The sequence below is a fragment of the Helobdella robusta genome (assembly GCF_000326865.2).
Source record: "Helobdella robusta unplaced genomic scaffold HELROscaffold_50, whole genome shotgun sequence".
NCBI classification, from domain to species: Eukaryota; Metazoa; Annelida; class Clitellata; order Rhynchobdellida; family Glossiphoniidae; genus Helobdella; species Helobdella robusta.
The window spans coordinates 807,999-827,291 of NW_008705255.1; positions in this window are offsets into that span (position 1 = coordinate 807,999).

The window sequence follows — 19,293 nt, forward strand, 5'->3', positions numbered from 1 at the left end:
TACTACTACTGCTACTACTACACCTACTACTACTACTACTGCTGCTGCTACTGCTGCTGCTACTAATAATGCTAATAATAATAAGAAGAAGAAAAAGAAGAAGAATTTTATTGCTAGGATGAACCTTTTTACTTTTGTAAATAAAACTGTTCAAAAAAAAGAATAAAATGATTGAATTATAAACGGTTAAACTAATTTTTGTTAAGTCATTCGAACTGTTCCGTTTTCCAGTAAGATGATGATGATGGTGATGATGATGATGATGATGATGATGAGGGAGGGAGGGGTCTATTTTGTTGTAGGGGTGGTCAAAATTCAGAATTTAGTTGATGTTGACGTTTAAATTTGGCCGTTGGTAATATATTTGTGGTTATCTCTGTGTGTATCCCTTTGTTCCTGCCTGTGAGTCTTCCTGTAGTTCGTCAAAAGTCGATCCGAGTCACTCGTCACAAAGGTGAAAATAATCGTTCCAATTTCCCAAGTCTGACAACCGCAATGATAAAAAGAAGAATCATACGCGCAAATATATCCAGATGCCACGCGTAGATACAGCTCGCAGATACAACTCGGACATACAACTCGGAGATACAACACGCAGATACAACTCGCAGATACAACTCGCAGACGCAACACCCAGACAAACACCGATACACTCTAGTACTATTGCAAGCAAATTAAAAAATATACAATCAAAATAAGAGCTAACTTGATCATCATCTTCACAAACAGATTTTGAGTGTCTTCGGTTTCGAAGAAATGGATGTTATTAACTACTTTTTGGTGGGTCATTTCATTTAGATTTTTTATTCATTTCTCCTTGCATTCTTATATTTATTCATTAATTCACTGATACATTCATTCACTCATCCATTCACTAATTCATTTGTTTATTCATTTTTTTCTTTTTAATTCAATCATTAACCAGCACGAGCAAAAATCTTCGTATTCATTACCAGAATCGATAGTGAGATTATTCTTTTATTCATTAATTTATTCATTCATTTGTTCATCAATTTGTTCATTTATTTGTTCGTTTGCTTATTCGTTCGTTCGTTCGTTCAAACAATTAATTAATTTATAAAGCGCTATTTCTGCAATGTTCAACAGCGCTCGTCAGTGAATTTTGCAAACAAAATCGTCTTGGGACTGAACTTCGTAAGTGATGGAGAAGTCGTCAGGGAAGGAGGTAGGGAGTTCCAGAAAAAAGGGCCAGAAAAAGCAAAAGCAGATTTAGCAAAAGTGTGTTTAACACGAGCTATGAAGAAGTGAGAACAAGAAGACGATCGTAAACCGGGGCGTCTAGGTTTAATTAATATATCTGAATAGCGAGATTTGAGAAAAGAAAGGGGCACGAGCAACTATTACGAGCAGCAGATAAAGCCTAGACTACGAAACTTGTGAGAGACATCAAGATATTTAGAATCATGTAAGATAACTGGAGGAATAGTAATAGAGCGTTTAGATACATTCATTCATTCATTCGTTCATTCATTTGTTCATTCATTCATTCATTTCTTCATCATTCATTCGTTCATTCATTTGTTCATTCATTCATTCATTTCTTCATCATTCATTCGTTCATTCATTTGTTCATTCATTCATTCATTTCTTCATCATTCATTCGTTCATTCATTTGTTCATTCATTCTTTCATTTCTTCATCATTCATTTTTCCAAGGACCTAGTAGACGAAGAAACCTACCAAAAGATGTCTCAGTTTTTTGTCAGTGAAGTCATTTGAAAATTATTTTTATTTTTCTTATCCTTATTATTATTATTAATATTATTATAGTTGCATCACTAACAACAACAACTTTTTCTATTTTAACTCTATTTTATTTAATCTCCATATACTACTTAATATCATATAATTTCGTGTATTGCTAAACTAATTTAACTAAATTTTTATGTTAACATTCATTAATTATTCTTTGGAAATTTGGATTTTACGATGAAATAAAAGGCTGTTCACATTATTATTATGAAACTAATCTAATCTAAAGAATATAAAGATTGTTCTATAATAATTAATACATTTGAATTGTCACCAATTGGTTTATGTAATAATTTTAATTTATCGATATTTAAATTTACATGGTCAATACTGTTTAACTTTAAATTAATAAACAGTGTTATTAGCTCGTCATATGGGATTTATTGTGACAGAAACATTGCCTAATGCTATTTTAAATATAACCTACACCCATGCACTTGTCATTTGGCAATGAGGATGGGTGGATCGTACATTTGATTATTTTTATTCTATTGATTATTTTTATTCTATTCAGTTTAACATTTTAGTTACAATTTATTATCTTAATATCTTATAGTTTCATTGCGTCGATTGGATAAATAAAATATGTTCACATTATAATTATTATTATTATTATTATTATAATCATTATTATTATTACGTCATTAACAGGAGGAAGTGGTGTCTTATTATCGTTCAAAAAATGTCTTGGTAAGGAATTATTATTATTATTATTATTATTATTATTATCATTATTGCTCTTACTATTCTTATTAATATTTTTTATTATCCATAATAAAAACCCCTATTATTAAACTTCAAAATAAAAAAAAAACCAACAACTTTTATAAATTTCATTAAATGCAAATAAATAAATTTGATATTTAAATAAATAAATTTGATATTTAAAGAATTTAAGAATGACACAAAAAATTTTCTGCCATCACCATAGCAAAGAATATCATCATAGTAGACAGTATCATAATTTATATCATTATAGTATCATTATTTATATCATTATAGTATCATCATTTGTATCATCATAGAAGACAGTCGAAACACTGTTCGGGTTCATTCATGTCTGTAAAGTTGAAATTGAAATCTCCAACAGCGTTTGTTTCTTGTGAGGGTTTTACTGAAACTCGAATATCTTCAAATCGTTTTAAGAAATATTTTTGGTTTGACAAAGGAGAGGGAGTGGTGCGTACAACTACGTTGGTTGCTTTGCAGGTTGAGAATTGTTTTAACCCAAGTTGAATGCAAAGCATGTCAATAGAATCATCTTTAAACAGTTTATCAGAGATGTCATAGATTAGGCCAGATTATCTTTAATAAAACTGCCTATGACACAATTTATCTGATATAAATTTATTTATAAAATATAAAAATTAAATTCTATAAAGATGAATTAAATTCTATAATTCTATAAATACTATAAATAAATTCTATAAACCGATCCTTGTTAAAAAGTTCTGGTGTAAAACGTAATAGGCGCAGCTATTGAAACCGAATTTGAATTTTAAAATTCCTACAAAACGCAATAGCAACTACAAACACAAACTTCTCAGCTAATAGTAATAATCCTTAATTACATGATGATAATAATAATGGAAACAGATCTTTTATTTTTCATCAAATGAGTAAAATCAATAGTTAATTAATTAGTTAGTTAGTTAATTAATTAATTAATTAATAGAGAAATAGTCATGATTAAAATAAAATTAAAATATAATCATAATCACCATAATTAGTCATCACTGTTCTTCATTTAAAATCAAATTAAGCACAGCGATGATAAGATAGTTATGAAGATTGGGATTCAGGCATTGTCCCGATCAGAATATATGGCATATGATGGTGATGATGGTATCACTCTGCTAATTAAACTTTGGCGAAAATATTCGGTCCAATCAATTTTAATTAAAGACAAATTGAAAGAACTGTAAAAGCCTATGGACGATAATCCAAAAGAATTTATTAAAATGCTATAATGATTAAAATTGTTCATTAGGAGATTGTTTTTGAGATTGCTTGTATATTTGTCTAGTTTGTATTACCTGGACTTGACAAAGTTTGTTTCGTGGCAAATGGTTAGTTCAAGTATTTCAATCGTATCGCGAAGATGGCGATGAAGACGGACCAGCACCTGCTTTGATTTTGTTGATGATTATTGAAAGAACTTTGTTGTGGCGATTTAAGTATCGTTAGAGTGCTGCAGTTGAGCTACAATTTGAGAACACCTAATAATAATAATAGTGATAATAATAATAACATTAAGAATAATAACTGATATTGCTACCAGGATTACCGTATCTTATTGAAATTTTTCCAGGTTTGTGAATGGATGAATGAACTAACGAATAAATGAATGAATGAATGAATGATTGAATGAATGAATGAATAAATGAATTAATGAATGAACGAACGAACGAACAAATGAATGAATGAATGAATGAGTGACTGACTGACTGAATGAATGAATGAATGAATGAATGAATGAATGAATGAATGAATGAATGAGTGACTGACTGACTGACTGACTGAATGAATGAATGAATGAATGTATAATTGATTAAAAACAATTCTTTTTTTCAGAAAATTTGGGGCGAGGTATGTTATTAAAAAATAAAAATAACCAATACAAATGATGAGGGTGATAATAATAATATCAACAACAACAATAATAATAATAATAACAATAATAATAAACTGTCCTTAGAAGCCCAACGAGTCGATATTCTTCGATCTTGAGATATACTCGGTTATAATGATATAATAAAAAAACATTTGATTATGATGATGGTGTAATGATTAAGATGATGATAATTCTTGTCGTTATTATTATTATTATTATTATTATTAATATTATTATTATACAACCCAATTGAACAATTAAACTTCTATAATGTACTCACATGCTGTGACGAGCATTTTAGATTAAATAGGATTTTATAATTATTTCATTATTAATATTTGGTATTTGGAGTTAGAAAATAAAAGGATGTTCCCATTATTATTATTATCATTATCATCATTATTATTATTATTATTATTGTTATTATTATTATTATTGTTGTTGTTGTTGTTGTTATTATTATTATTGTTATCATTATTATTGTTGTTATTATTGTTATTGTTGTTATCTTGCCAATAGGACAAAATAATAAAGAGCAACTTGAAGCTGATCAGCGACTTCATGGTACGGAGATTTGAGAGGGGATTGAAAAATATTTTTTACGATGACGATGATGATGATGGTGGTGGTGGAGTTTTGATTGATGACACTGATCAATTCTTTGTTAATCTTTCTACTTTTGAAATTCGTTCATTTTGTTAGTTAGTTAATTAATCAATTCGCTCATTCATTCATCCATTCATTCATTCATACATTCACTCATTTGTTCGCTCGTTCGTTTGTTCATTCATTAATTCAATCAATCATTCATTCATTTATTCATTCGTTCGTTCGTTCATTCATTCATTCATTCATTCATTCATTCATTCATTCATTCATTCATTCATTCATTCATTCATTCATTCATTCATTCATTCATTCATTCATTCATTCATTCACTCACCCATTCATTCATTCACTCACTCATTCATACTACAAACGATCGTTCATTAATTCAGTTTAACCGGAAGGACGAGAATAATAGATACTTCTTACCAATAATCAGTATCTATGTCAGTATCATTATTATTATTATTTTTTTAATTATGATTACTATTATTATTATTTCTATTGTTATTGTTATTATCATTATCATTGTTTCTTTGAGATAAACATGATACTATCATGATATTTTGATGGAATTAAGTCATATTAGTTGCTATTTGGAATGCTATTCAGGATGAAATAGAAGAAAAAACTCGCGGATATATCCAAGATTTTGTGGTAACTCTTTTATTCATTCATTCATTCATCATTCACTCATTCATTCATTCATTTATTAATCTGTTTATTATTCATTCATTCAATCATTCATTCATTCGTTTGTTCGTTCTTTCGTTTAATAAAATTCTGTTGCCATTCATTCATTCAACCATTCATCCATTTATTTGTTTTCTCAATCGTCCGTTCATTCATTCATTCATTCATTCATTCATTCATTCATTCATTCATTCATTCATTCATTTATCCATTTCATAATTCATTTTATTATAAATTCATTCAATTAATTTTTTGTTTGTACAACAACTTCCATATTATTTCATTCGTTCTTTTTTGGCTTTCATTCATTCCATCGTTCAGTCATTCTTCTTCTTTTTATTATAATATATTATTATTATTATCATAATTATTATTATTATTATTATTATTATTATTATTATTTCAAGACGAGATTAATCGACAAATATGGTGAAATGAGCCAAATACAATTTGTGAGTCATTCTTACGGTTAAGTAAAATTTAAAAATTAATTATAAATAAAAAATAATGATCATAATTTCAGTAATAATAATAACAACAACATTAATAATAATAATGATAATAATAAGAAGAAGAAGAATAAAAAGAATATGATTAAGTTTAAGATGATGAAGCATGTAAAGAAACTCAATAAGGATGTACAGTACATGTTGCATAGGTAGGCTATAATAGGATGGCTTTCGATAGCGTACTGGCGGTTGAAGTTGTACGGAGTTGTTGAAGTTGTTGAAATTGAAGTTGTAAAGTTTTGAAGTTGAAGTTGTGAAGTTGAAGTTGTAAAGTTGAAGTTGAAGTTGTGAAGTTGAAGTTCTTGAAGTTGTGAAGTTGAAATTGTTGAAGTTTAAGTTGTAAGTTGAAGTTGTATTATACATCGTCTAGAAAGTGCTATGCCAAATTGGAAGACAATCATAATGTTACAAACTAAACAACAAACAATAAGGACTGATTAGACCTACATCAGAAGAGGAATTTTTCAAGAAGATTCTTCGTCACCATTGTCGTTCTACCCGGATGAACAAATTATCATAATGCGAGATTCAGAGATGACCACAAATAGAAAATGTAATGCCAACAGACCAGACATGAATGAGATTGAGAAAATATGCCTGTTGAAAAAGACGCAAGTATAATATAAAAATCTGGGAGTTGAAGTTCCATGATTGTGGGACATTAGAAGTAAATTGTTACCAATAGGGGTGGGAGCTTTAGGAATACTCGGAAATTCGACAAAAATAATCTTACCTGAGATGTTACCTGGAAAGAAGAAACTCAGAAAATTGCTCTACTTGCAACTGCACATGTACTTAGAAAGTTTCAGGAATGATATCCTTTGGGCCTAGATGAGCCCTGGATTATCTGCAGACCGGCTTAGACCGTGATCAGCCAGCAACAACATCAATAACAACAACAGCAACAACAACAACAACAACAACAATAATAATAACAAATAATTAATCATTCGTTTTTTCTTCTTTTTATTGGTTTTTTTATTTTTATTATCATAATTAACAAGACATTATTGTAAATATTACATTTAAAATATTCTAAACAGACCCAAGAAGATATGGAAAAATATTTCGGAGTAGGTGATATGAAATGAATGAATGAATGAATGAATGAATGAATGGATGGATGGATGAACGAATGAATGAATGAATGAATGAATAAACAAATGAATGAATAAATGAATAAATGAGTAAATGAATGAATGAATAATAAACGTTTTCTTTCTTTTATAAAATTACATCATTATTATTATTGCAGATTGCTTGGAAGCTTACAACGGTACTACAACCACTACAACCACTACAACCACTACTACTACTACTACTACTACTACTACTACTACTACTACTACTACTACTATTACTAATTATAATTATTATTAATATTATACTATTTAAATCAATATCTTTTTTAACAGCAAGGAGAAATAGTAAGTTAATATTAGTAATTATTATTATTGTTGTTATTATTTTTATAATTATTATTATTGTTGTTATTATTATTATAATTATATTTCGGCAGTCAGGAAATTTTAGTTCAATCAACGAAAAGAAATGTACGTTTTTAACTATTTAAAGACATTTCATCGGCTATTTATATCAGCCAATCAAAATTATTCCCACGCTAATAACCAACCAATAGTATTTGTGGACACTACCATCCACCAACCAATCACATTCCTCTTATGTTTACACTCTTATTGATTTTTTTCTCATTCTCTCAATGATTATTACCACAGAATTTGCAGGTTTTTGAATTTATTGTTTTGTTCATCTATTGGTTCGTTCGTTCGTTTATTTTTTGTTCGTTCATTATTATTATCAATTATTATTATTATCATTGATTGATTGATTGGTTAATTGATTGGTGGGTTGATTGATTGATTGGTTGATTGATTGGTGGGTTGATTGATTGATTGATCCACTCCTCAAGTAATTAATTTATTTTTTCAGAGCTTGTTATCCGGTCTGAACGACTAAGGAGATCATCATCATCATCATTAATAATAATATTATCATAATAATTTACATTATTATGATTACTTTTATAATAATTATTATTATTATCTTGACGTCATAAGTAAGTTCCGAATCAATTCGTTCATAACTTAAAAACCAACGCGTAGATTTGTTTTTTTTTTCCAATTTTTTCTCCTACTGTCAAACACATTTTTAAAAATATTATCGGTGATGGAATAATAATAATAATAATAACAATAATAATAATGATAATAATAATAATAATTAATAATAATAACATTAATAATAATAATAACGACAACAAATAAACAATGTTCGTATGAATAAAAGCAGTTCATAAGACAGTAAAACCAGCGAAATAAAATGATCAATCGTTTATTCATTAGTTCATTCATTCGTTCACTCTGTCAATCATTCATTCTTTCGTTCACTCTGTCAATCGTTCATTCTTTCGTTCATTGTTGGAAAATAGCCTCACCAATTTCAATATACAAAAAAGGGGATCCCAAAGACCCGGCCAATATTCGTCCTACAACGCTTCAACCAACCATCCGAAATTAATTAAAATCAACTACTTTTTGAAAAATTTGATAGAACGCTGACAATTTTGGTGAAAGAGTCACTCAAATTGCTGGGAGAGACAAGAATTGCACCCAGCCCGCCTTGATCATGTGTTTAATCTCCAATGCCAAAGTTGATTAATCAATTAAATATTTAAGTTATTTAAGTTAAGTTATATTAAATATTATAATTAAAGAAATAAATGAGCCCATTACCCCAGCACAAGCATCGCGTTGGTTAGAGATGCTAGAAAGTATTCAAAACAACGGTTTCTTACTAATGCAAACTTAATTTAATGGAGTGAGCCAACAAGATTTCTATGTCCACTGTGAAGTTATCTTGTAAAAAATTTTATATTCAAATAGCGATAATTGATGAGTGTATTTATTATTAATTAATTACTGAAAATATTTTAACAAATATTATTATTGTTAATTTGAATAATGAAAAAAATTTAAAAAGTAATTCAACTTAATTAATTACTTACTTCAACTTAATTAATTACTTCAACTTAATTAATTACTTACTTCAATTTAATTAATTACTTACTTCAACTTAATTAATTACTTCAACTTAATTAATTACTTACTTCAATTTAATTAATTACTTACTTCAACTTAATTAATTACTTCAACTTAATTAATTACTTACTTCAATTTAATTAATTACTTACTTCAACTTAATTAATTACTTCAACTTAATTAATTACTTACTTCAACTTAATTAATTACTTACTTCAACTTAATTAATTACTTCAACTTAATTAATTACTTACTTCAACTTAATTAATTACTTACTTCAACTTAATTAATTACTTCAACTTAATTAATTACTTACTTCAATTTAATTAATTACTTACTTCAACTTAATTAATTACTTCAACTTAATTAATTACTTACTTCAACTTAATTAATTACTTACTTCAACTTAATTAATTACTTCAATCAATGAAAGTAAGTAGATAAACTTTATAATAAACCAACAAATTAAACATTAATAACAAAAAAAAAAAAAATAATAACAAAAATAATAACAAATATAGTCAAACAACATCATCATCATTGAATAATTTTACAGGGGCAGAACACGTTGCCTTATAGACTTTTCCGCCAGAGCCAAACGCCAAATTTGGCCTCGAGCCCTTTCGATCATTGTCAACGCAGAATACACCGTTCGGGAGATCCAGAACGGCCCCTAAGATCTGTAGGTTGAAGACATCGTTATCATCATCGTCGTCATCGTCATCATCATCATCATCGTATTGGCAGCCATCATCATCATCATCATCATCATCATCATCATCATCATCATCATCATCAACTAACATCATTACTTTTGAAAATGTAAAATCATTCACAATAATAATAATAATAATAATCATAATAATAATAATAATAATAATCATAATGACCCTTACTTTGAATGATGATCTTTCTACTAATCTGACGATGTTTGAGTTTGTTCCCGCGCTCAAAATTCCATCTTTTCCGTAAAATTGCGCGCTATATAACTGTAGTAGTAGTAGTAGTAGTAGTGGCAGCAGTAGTAGTAAAAGTAGCAGCAGCAGCAGCAGTAGTAGTAGTAGTATTATTGATAGTTGTTAGTAATGGTGAAAGTAGTAGTGTATATTAAGATTACCTATCATTATTATCTTCATCATCGTCATCATCATCATCGTCGTCGTCCTAACTCACCAAAGAATTTTGATTTTTTTCACACGGAACTTCCGCTATTCTGTTTCCCGAATCGAAATCCCATATCTATGCAACGTCATAATAATAATAATAATAATAATAATAATTATTATTATTATTATAATTATAATAATAATAATAATTATAATCATCATCAAAGCCATAATTCGTACTTATAATTATCCATCATAATCATCATCGTCGTCGTCGTCATCGTCATCATCACCGTCCGAACCTCCAAATTATTGTTCAGCCTCCAGGAGCCCGTCAAAATGTTGTGCGGAGGTCTGCTGCTGATGTCAAGCGAGTCTCCACAGATGAACGGCCCGAAAATTCTTCTGTAAAATCGTTTAGTCGTGTTGTGGATGAATGAATGATTGAATGAATGAATGAATAAATGATTGAATGCATGAATGAATGAACGAATGATTGATTGGATGAAAAAATGAACGAAACCAGCCAACCAACTAACCAACCAACCAACTAACTAGCCAACCAACAAACCAACCAACCAAACAAAAAACCAACCAGCCAACCAACCAATCAATCACCCAACTAACCTAATAGCTCTCTTCGTCCTACAATCCCAAAACTGCACCGTGTTATCCCAACCGCCTAAAAGATAAGAACAACAATGAAACAAATAATAATGGGAACATTCTTTTATTGACCGAAAAGATAAAATCCAAATGAAATCAATCGAAAATTATCAATCATATATCAGAGTGTAAATAAATAAGATGTAGAATATAATGTACGGTCCTCTCATGCTCTCTGATCAACAAGTGCTGGAGAGTAAAAAATATATTTAAAATCGGTTAGGTAGTGTTTTTGTCACAATATATGCTATATGACGAGCGGATTACCGCGTTAATCACTCTTTCATCAAAAGATTTCGGCCATAATATTTTAAATAAAATTAGATTAAAATTGTTATAGAAACCAACAGGTGATATTTCAAATGAGTTAATAAATTAACGAACAGTTATTATTGACTGAATTTAAGTTTCAATTTCAAGTTTTTATATTCGTGGCGTTTGTATTCACGCGATGAAGCTAGGTAGGTTGGTTGGTTGGTAGGTTGGTTCGTTGGTTTCGTGGCAAATTGTAAGCTCTAAAGTTTCGGCCATAATATTTTAATAATAATAATAATGATAATGATAATAATAATAATAATTGGGGTAACCGGTGATTAAAAGATTTTCGTGCTTTGGGTGGAATCGAACGGCAAACACCCTAGCCCTATGACCATCCATCACCATCTGATCCTTCCTTATTATTATTATTATTAGTAGTAGTAGTAGTAGTAGTAATAGTAGTAGTAATAGTAGTAGTAGTAGTAGTAGAAGTAATTTTCAAGGGTTCTAACAACAGCATCAACAACAAACCACACTGACACACACACACACACACACACATTGCATGCGATATGCCGGGATTTGCTTGCATTCGAATTCGGTCACGGCGACAACAGGAGCAGACAACTTAACCACTACACTACCGGGCCATCATAACTTACGCAGCCTCTAACACGGAGAGCAATTTCTTAGACTCCAAATCGTAAACCAAAACCTGTGGATCGGCACCGACGCTGGCGATTTTGAGGCCGTTGTAGCTGACATCCAGACTGCTAGTTTCGCTACTTGTGCTAATTTTGTAATATTATCAAAACAAAAAATGGAAAATTATTGTAATAATTGCGATGTGATAATTATTAATAATTATATTAATAATAATAATTAATAGTTGTTGAAGCGATGCTATGTTATCATCATATAACTGTTATAATTATTGATATTGCAGTAGTAGCAGTGATAGTAGTAGTAGTAGTAGTAGTAGTAGTAGTAGTAGTAGTAGTAGTAGTAGTAGTAGTAGTAGTAGTAGTAGTAGCAGCAGCACTGTTATCATCATCATCGTCGTTGTCATCATCATCATCGTCACCCTCATCATCATCATCATCATCGTCATTAGCATGATAAATTATTACTAATACTTATTGTTAGTACTTATAATTTTTCATAATTATTTATAAATAATTATTCAAATGGAACCGTTTTTCGTCTATGAGACTGAGTAGGGTCTGTGTTCTGAAGTGCCAGTATGCTATGTAACCCGATGCATCTGAGAAAGAGAGAGAGAGAGAAGTATTAATCATAATCATCATTATCATCATTTCTTCACCATCATCGTCATCATCATCATCACAAGCGACTTCAACAACATCATCATCCATATCGTCAACAAACTCACACGAAGCCAAAAGTAGTCCACCGCCATCATCATCATCATCATCAGCACCGATATTTACATCATTATCACCACCGCCGACGTTAATTTTCCCGCCATTTTTAGATAGGAATTTCAAATTTGTGACGGGAAATTGCTTCTTAGGATCGAGTTGAAGTTTTAGTTCGTGCTGTGGCTGGCCCTCTGATGAGAAAACCTCCAGAACAAATAAGGATATTTGCAAACTTTGAAATGGAAACTTAGAGAGAAAGAGAGAGGAAAGAAGGAAAGAGAGAGAGAGAGAGAAAGAGAGAGAGTTATTCTTTCTTAATTTATAATTGACAGAGGTAGCAACACACACAGACAGACAGACACACACACATATTTCATGTGGTAGATATTTGGGAATCACTCTGCGTTCGAAACCAGTCAGTGCGACAGCAGGGAGGACCAGGCCTCTTACCAACTGGACCATTAGTGAATGAGGGTAATATGATTGCTATTTAACCTGGATGGCGCCATTTTTATAACCGACACCAATGGAGCGACCGTCTGGCGAGTACTTCAAGCACATCACTTCGCCATTTTTTTCATTTGCTTTTCTGTAGATTTTTATAAATTACGTTTAAACTGTTTCAATCAGTCATTCGTTTATTCATTCAATTATTCCTATCGTTCATTCTTTTATTCATCCATTGTTCATCCATTGTTCATCCATTTCCCCTTCATTCGTTCATTCACTTGCTAACTAATTGATTGAATGAACGAACCATTGTTTTATCGTTCTTAAATTCATTTAGCCTCCCATCCGACCATCCGTCTATTCATTCATTCGTTCATTCATTCGTTCGTTCGTTCATTCATTCATTCATTCATTCAAATTAAAACAGAAAAATAACACAATAATAACAGCAAACAAAACTGAACAACGCTAATAGAAACAGCATACATTACTGATGTCAAATGCAAATTCCCTTCAATGTTCTTGGCTTGAGTTCTCTCAAATGGTTCGTAATGAAAACTATTTTTTAATTGCTTATTATTATTACTATTATTAATAGTAGTAGTAGTAGTAGTAGTAGTAGTAGTAGTAGTAGTAGTAGTAGTAGTAGTAGTAGTAGTAGTAGCAGCAGCAGCAGCAGCAGTTGTAGTGGTAGTTGTTATACTTCCAATAACATTTTTGTAATTAGCAATGTTAGTAACATTATTAACCTTATTATTATTGTTGGCATTATTATTGCTGTTATTATTATTGTTGTTGTTATTATTATTATTGTTCTTTATATTATTTCTATTATTCTTTGTATTATTATTTTTATTGTTATCATTGAAACTGAACATTCGAAATTTATCCATCTTTTTTCAAGTAAATTAAACTTTAAACAACAACACCAACATTAATAATAATATTAATAATATTAATAGTAATAATATAATTATTATTTTATTATGGTCAGTAGTAATTCGAAATATTAGTCGGTACTTTATATTTTTGAAATTTAATTAACTGATTAATTATTTAATTAACTTTTGAAAAAAAGTTTCAGACAAGTCCTTAGCAACCGATTATAGTGATGTGCTGAACAAATTGATATATTATTAATATTATTACCATATTAATATTATTACTGTTATTATTATTATCATAATTTTCATCGTCATCATCACCATCATCATCATAATCGTCATCACCATCGTCATCATCATCGTCATCGTCACACTAAAACTACATCACAAGCAGAAATTTGAAAAAAATTTGCCCAATAAGCAAATAAAAAAATATTTTCCGCGGGTAATTTTGCCCACCCTGGCAAGAATTTGGCAGTTTGCTGACCACCCCCCGTCAAGGTTTTGAGTGAATCCACCCCCAACTACAAAAATTATCATCATATCAAATTTATGATGTAATCAGAGTAACGTTCAAATTTATCTTCGAAATATGTTATCAGGGTTATCATTGTTAATATCATTAATACTAATAGCGTGTTTAATGACGATGTTCTAAATAGAATTAAATATAATATTCCATTATTATTATTGTTATTATTATTGTTATTATTATTATTGTTGTTATTATTATTGCTGTAGTTTTTATTTTTATTGTTATTGTTGTATATATAGACAGAAATAATTTCAAAAGAATAGCAAAGAGTGGTTATTGTTAGCAGTAGAAAGACGCTTAAATGTTCCGAAAAATTATTATTATTATTATTATTATTATTATGATTATTAAGATCGTTATTAATGCTGTCAGAATGACGATGATGATGATGATTGCGAAGAAGAAGAAGATGATGATGAGTATTGTCTTTATGAAGATGTTGATAATGATTGTTATAATTGTTGTTGTTATTATTATTATTATTATTATTATTATTATCATACCAATGCTTATCAATCTTATTTCTTTCCAAACCATTTTCATTCGTTTTCAACTTTTGGCGATCAAAAATGACCTCAACTGATTTTTTGACCATTAGAATTAAGTTCAAGGTCATCATGACTGACCCAATTACATAAATTATTATGGTTATAATTAGTCCTGGAGTGTCATCATCATCATCATCATCATCATCAGGCGCTATATCATTTGAGGATGCATTTTCTTCAAAATTTGAATTAAATTTCTCATCTATATCTGTTTGTCTAATTGTAGATTTCAAAATATTTAGCGCTATTCCTAATGATTCAAACGTTTCTAAAAATAACTCGTCTGCCCATTGGCTCGGCCTGCAAGCTGATTGGCTGCCCTCAAAGTGGGAGCAGATATTGGGGATTTCCATTGGCGGACAGACGTTGTGATTGGCTCTTTCGGTTTTTGGAAAGTTTAATAATCTGTTTTTTTTTAGGAATTTTAAGTATATTTCAATTATAACAAGTTTGTCTAATAAAATTAATCAACGTCATAACCACAAAACGCCATAGTGATGAAACAATTTAAGAAAAATTTTTTGGAAAGTTAAAAACTGCTCAACTTTATTGAATAAATCTTTGAAAATGTTAAAAATACACAAAGCCAACCGACCTCGAGTTGTAATCATCTAAGAAGATTTCACCATCGTTATCATCACCACCGCCACCAGCCTTACTACTACTACTACTACTACTACTACTATTACCACTACTACTACTACTACTACTATTACCACTACTACTACTACTACTACTACTACTACTACTACTACTACTACTACTACTACTACTGCTACTGTTGCTACTACTACTACTACTAGTACTGCTGCTGCTGCTACTGCTACTACTTCTACCATTATTATAAGTATCCGAATATCCGATTGTGAGCGATTTGCCGGTAACGGCCCATTTATCCGGATTCATTCGATCGAGCACCGACTTTGAATGTTTGTATACCGTATTGAGAGCTTCAGTGACTTTAGTACAATGTTGCAGAACCTTTGAGGCACCTTTTAAGCATGAATCGTAAGCTGATGACATCATCCGGTGGCATATCTATTTAGTTTGGTAATCAATTTGTATAAATATTTATACATACATATGTATGTGCACGTTATTGTTTTTAAATCTGGAAAAAATTTACATCCACTGTGTCAACTAACGCTACGTGTATAATGTATGTATGTATGTATGTATGTATGTATGTATGTATGTATGTATGTATGTATGTATGTATGTATGTTTGTATGTACATACATACATACAAACATACATACATACTGATATCTAATCACTGAATCTTTCGATTGGGCAAACTTCTTGCTACTTTGGCGAGTAATGAATTTATGCTGATGATGACGATGATGATGTTGACGATGATGATGATGATGATGATAATAATGTTAAATGATGTAACATATTATGGCTACAAAATCAAGCAAACATACATACAAACACACACAGACACAAACAGAAGACAGACACATACAAACATACAAACAAACAAACAAACAAACACACACAGACACAAACAGACAGACACATACAAACATACAAACAAACAAACAAACGCACGACGTGCAAACAAGAAAAAGCTGGCCAGTCCAGTTCAGTCACAAATTTTGCATGTATCAGTGACGTCATATCGATCACGTGACCCTCTGGCGGAAGAAGATCACAAGTATTAGTTATGGCGGCTGCTGCCATTTTCGTCATCGTTGTCTTCATCAATTAGGTGAAAAATTAATTTCATCTTCTTCATCGTTGCACAAATCAACACATCACACTCAGATTGCTTGTGATGATGTTTGCAGTTGAACCCGGTCCCTAAGACGCCACCTCGTACCAGTGCACCTTATACCGTTATACCATCACAACCCATATCATCATCGTCATCGTCGTCATCATCTTCTTCATATTCGTCATCATCATTACGTTAATGATAAATGAAATTATTTTCAGCCTACGTCAATGCAGACAAGCATGACAGATAAACCATCAGAAGAATTGACAAACAAACAAACATACAAACACACCATACAAACACACACATATACAAAAACACACATGAAAACACATACACAAATACAAACACACAAACACGTATATATACAAACACACACACGAACAATATATACAAACACACACACATATAAACACATACACAAATACAAACACACAAACACATACAAACACACAAACAAACATACAAAAGTCAGCTTAATTTTCCAGGGCATAACTTACTTTTTGCAACTCATGCATACCTAAATAATGGACGACTGAAGGAAACTAGTCAAAAAAAAATTTTTTTTTCAGAGGAGTAGGGGAGAGAGAAAGAGAGAAAGAGAGAGAAAGAAAGAGAGAGAAAAAGAAAGAAAGAGAAAAAGAGAGAAGGAAAGAGAGAGAGAAAAAAAAGAAAGAAAAGGAAGAGAGGAAGAAAAGAAGTATGAAAAAAAAAGAAAAACACGAAGATATAAGGAGAGAGAAAGCGAGACAGAGAAAGATAAAACAGTAAAAATAAAAAAAAGCAACTGGAATGAAAAAACAATAAGGCTACTAAAACTACAACTACTACTTCTATTACTACTACTACTACAACTACTTCTATTACTACTACTACTACAACTACTTCTATTACTACTACTACTACTACTACTACTACTACAACTACTTCTATTACTACTACTACTACTACTACTACTACTACTACTACTACTACTACTACAAGTACTACTACTACTACTACTACTACTACTACCACCACCACTACCACAGACGATCGTAAACCAGAAAGGAGCAACATCTAATAACCACTGGCTCGTTCATGCATAGTCGAGTTTGAGTAAATATTATTTCATGTCAAAACTAGTAGTTGTAGTAGTAGTTGTAGTAGTAGTAGTAGTAACGGAAGCGGCAGTAGTAGTAGTAGTAGTGGTGGTGGTCGTCGTCGTAATAGCATTAGAAGTAGTAATTGTAGTAGTAGTAGCAGTAGTAGTAGCAAAAGTAGTAGTAGTAGTTGTAGTAGTAGAAGTAATAGTAGTAGTAGTAGTAGAAGAAGTAATAGTAGTAGTAGTAGTAGTAGTAGTAGTAGTAGTAGAAGAAGTAGTAGTAAATTGCAATAACAAAGTCAAAGAAAAGTTCATACTTTCCGGGCTCCAGCTGTCTGAACAAATCCATTCTGAATGGCGTTTGTGAATTTGCCCATTTCGTGTTCCACCAACTCAAATACTCGATTGCGATTGGTTGATTCAAATTTCGATGATGATGATGATGATGATGATGACGACGATTGTGATGATGATGACGAGAATGATGATGATGATGATGATGATGATGACGAGAATGATGATGACGACGATTGTGATGAAGAAGAAAATGATGCTGGTGAAGAGGACGACGACGACGACGCTGACGTGGCTGCTGTCACAGCAGCTGCTGCTGCTACTGATGATGATAATGATGGTGATGATAAAGGAATTGATGATAGTGACGACAACGACGACGATGATGATGATGATGAGGAAGAAGTTTCTTGAAAATAATTTTTCTCGTACGGGTCGTATATAACTCCATTCGCGTTATTGGTGACATCATTGGTTTCATCATCATCATCGTCATCATCATCAACATGTTTATTATTATTGTTATCATTATTAGTAGTAGTATTATTAGTTGTAGTAACTGTAGTAGCAGCAGTAGCAGTCAGAGTGGTAGCTGTAGAAGCGATTGTAGCAGCAACGATCATAGTAGTAGTATTTACAGTATGAGTAGTAGTAACTATAGCAATAGTAATAGTAATAGTAGTAGTTTTTAAAGTCATAACAGTTGTAGTATTTGAACTTGTAGCTGTAGTAGTAGTTTTAATAGAAATAGTGTTACTATTTAAAGCAGTAGTAGCAGTGGTCACTTTAGCAACTGCAGCTGGTGTTGTAGTAGTGGTAGTAATAGTATTTGTAGTAGTAGTAGCAATTCCATAATTACTATTTGCTAAAACTAGATTAGTATTATAAAGAATATTCTTAAAGGGCCCTTTTAGGACCATATAAAAGACGATAGCGAAGTAAAAACATCTGGCTTTTTTCAAAATCGAAACCGCTGTAATTATCACGAACAATTTCTGGCATAATTTTGATTTTGCTATAATTAATAATAGGAATAATAAAAATGTTGTCGCTAGTAAAATTTTTGTTGATATTCTGATTGTCGATATATCGTGTATAAAAGCGTA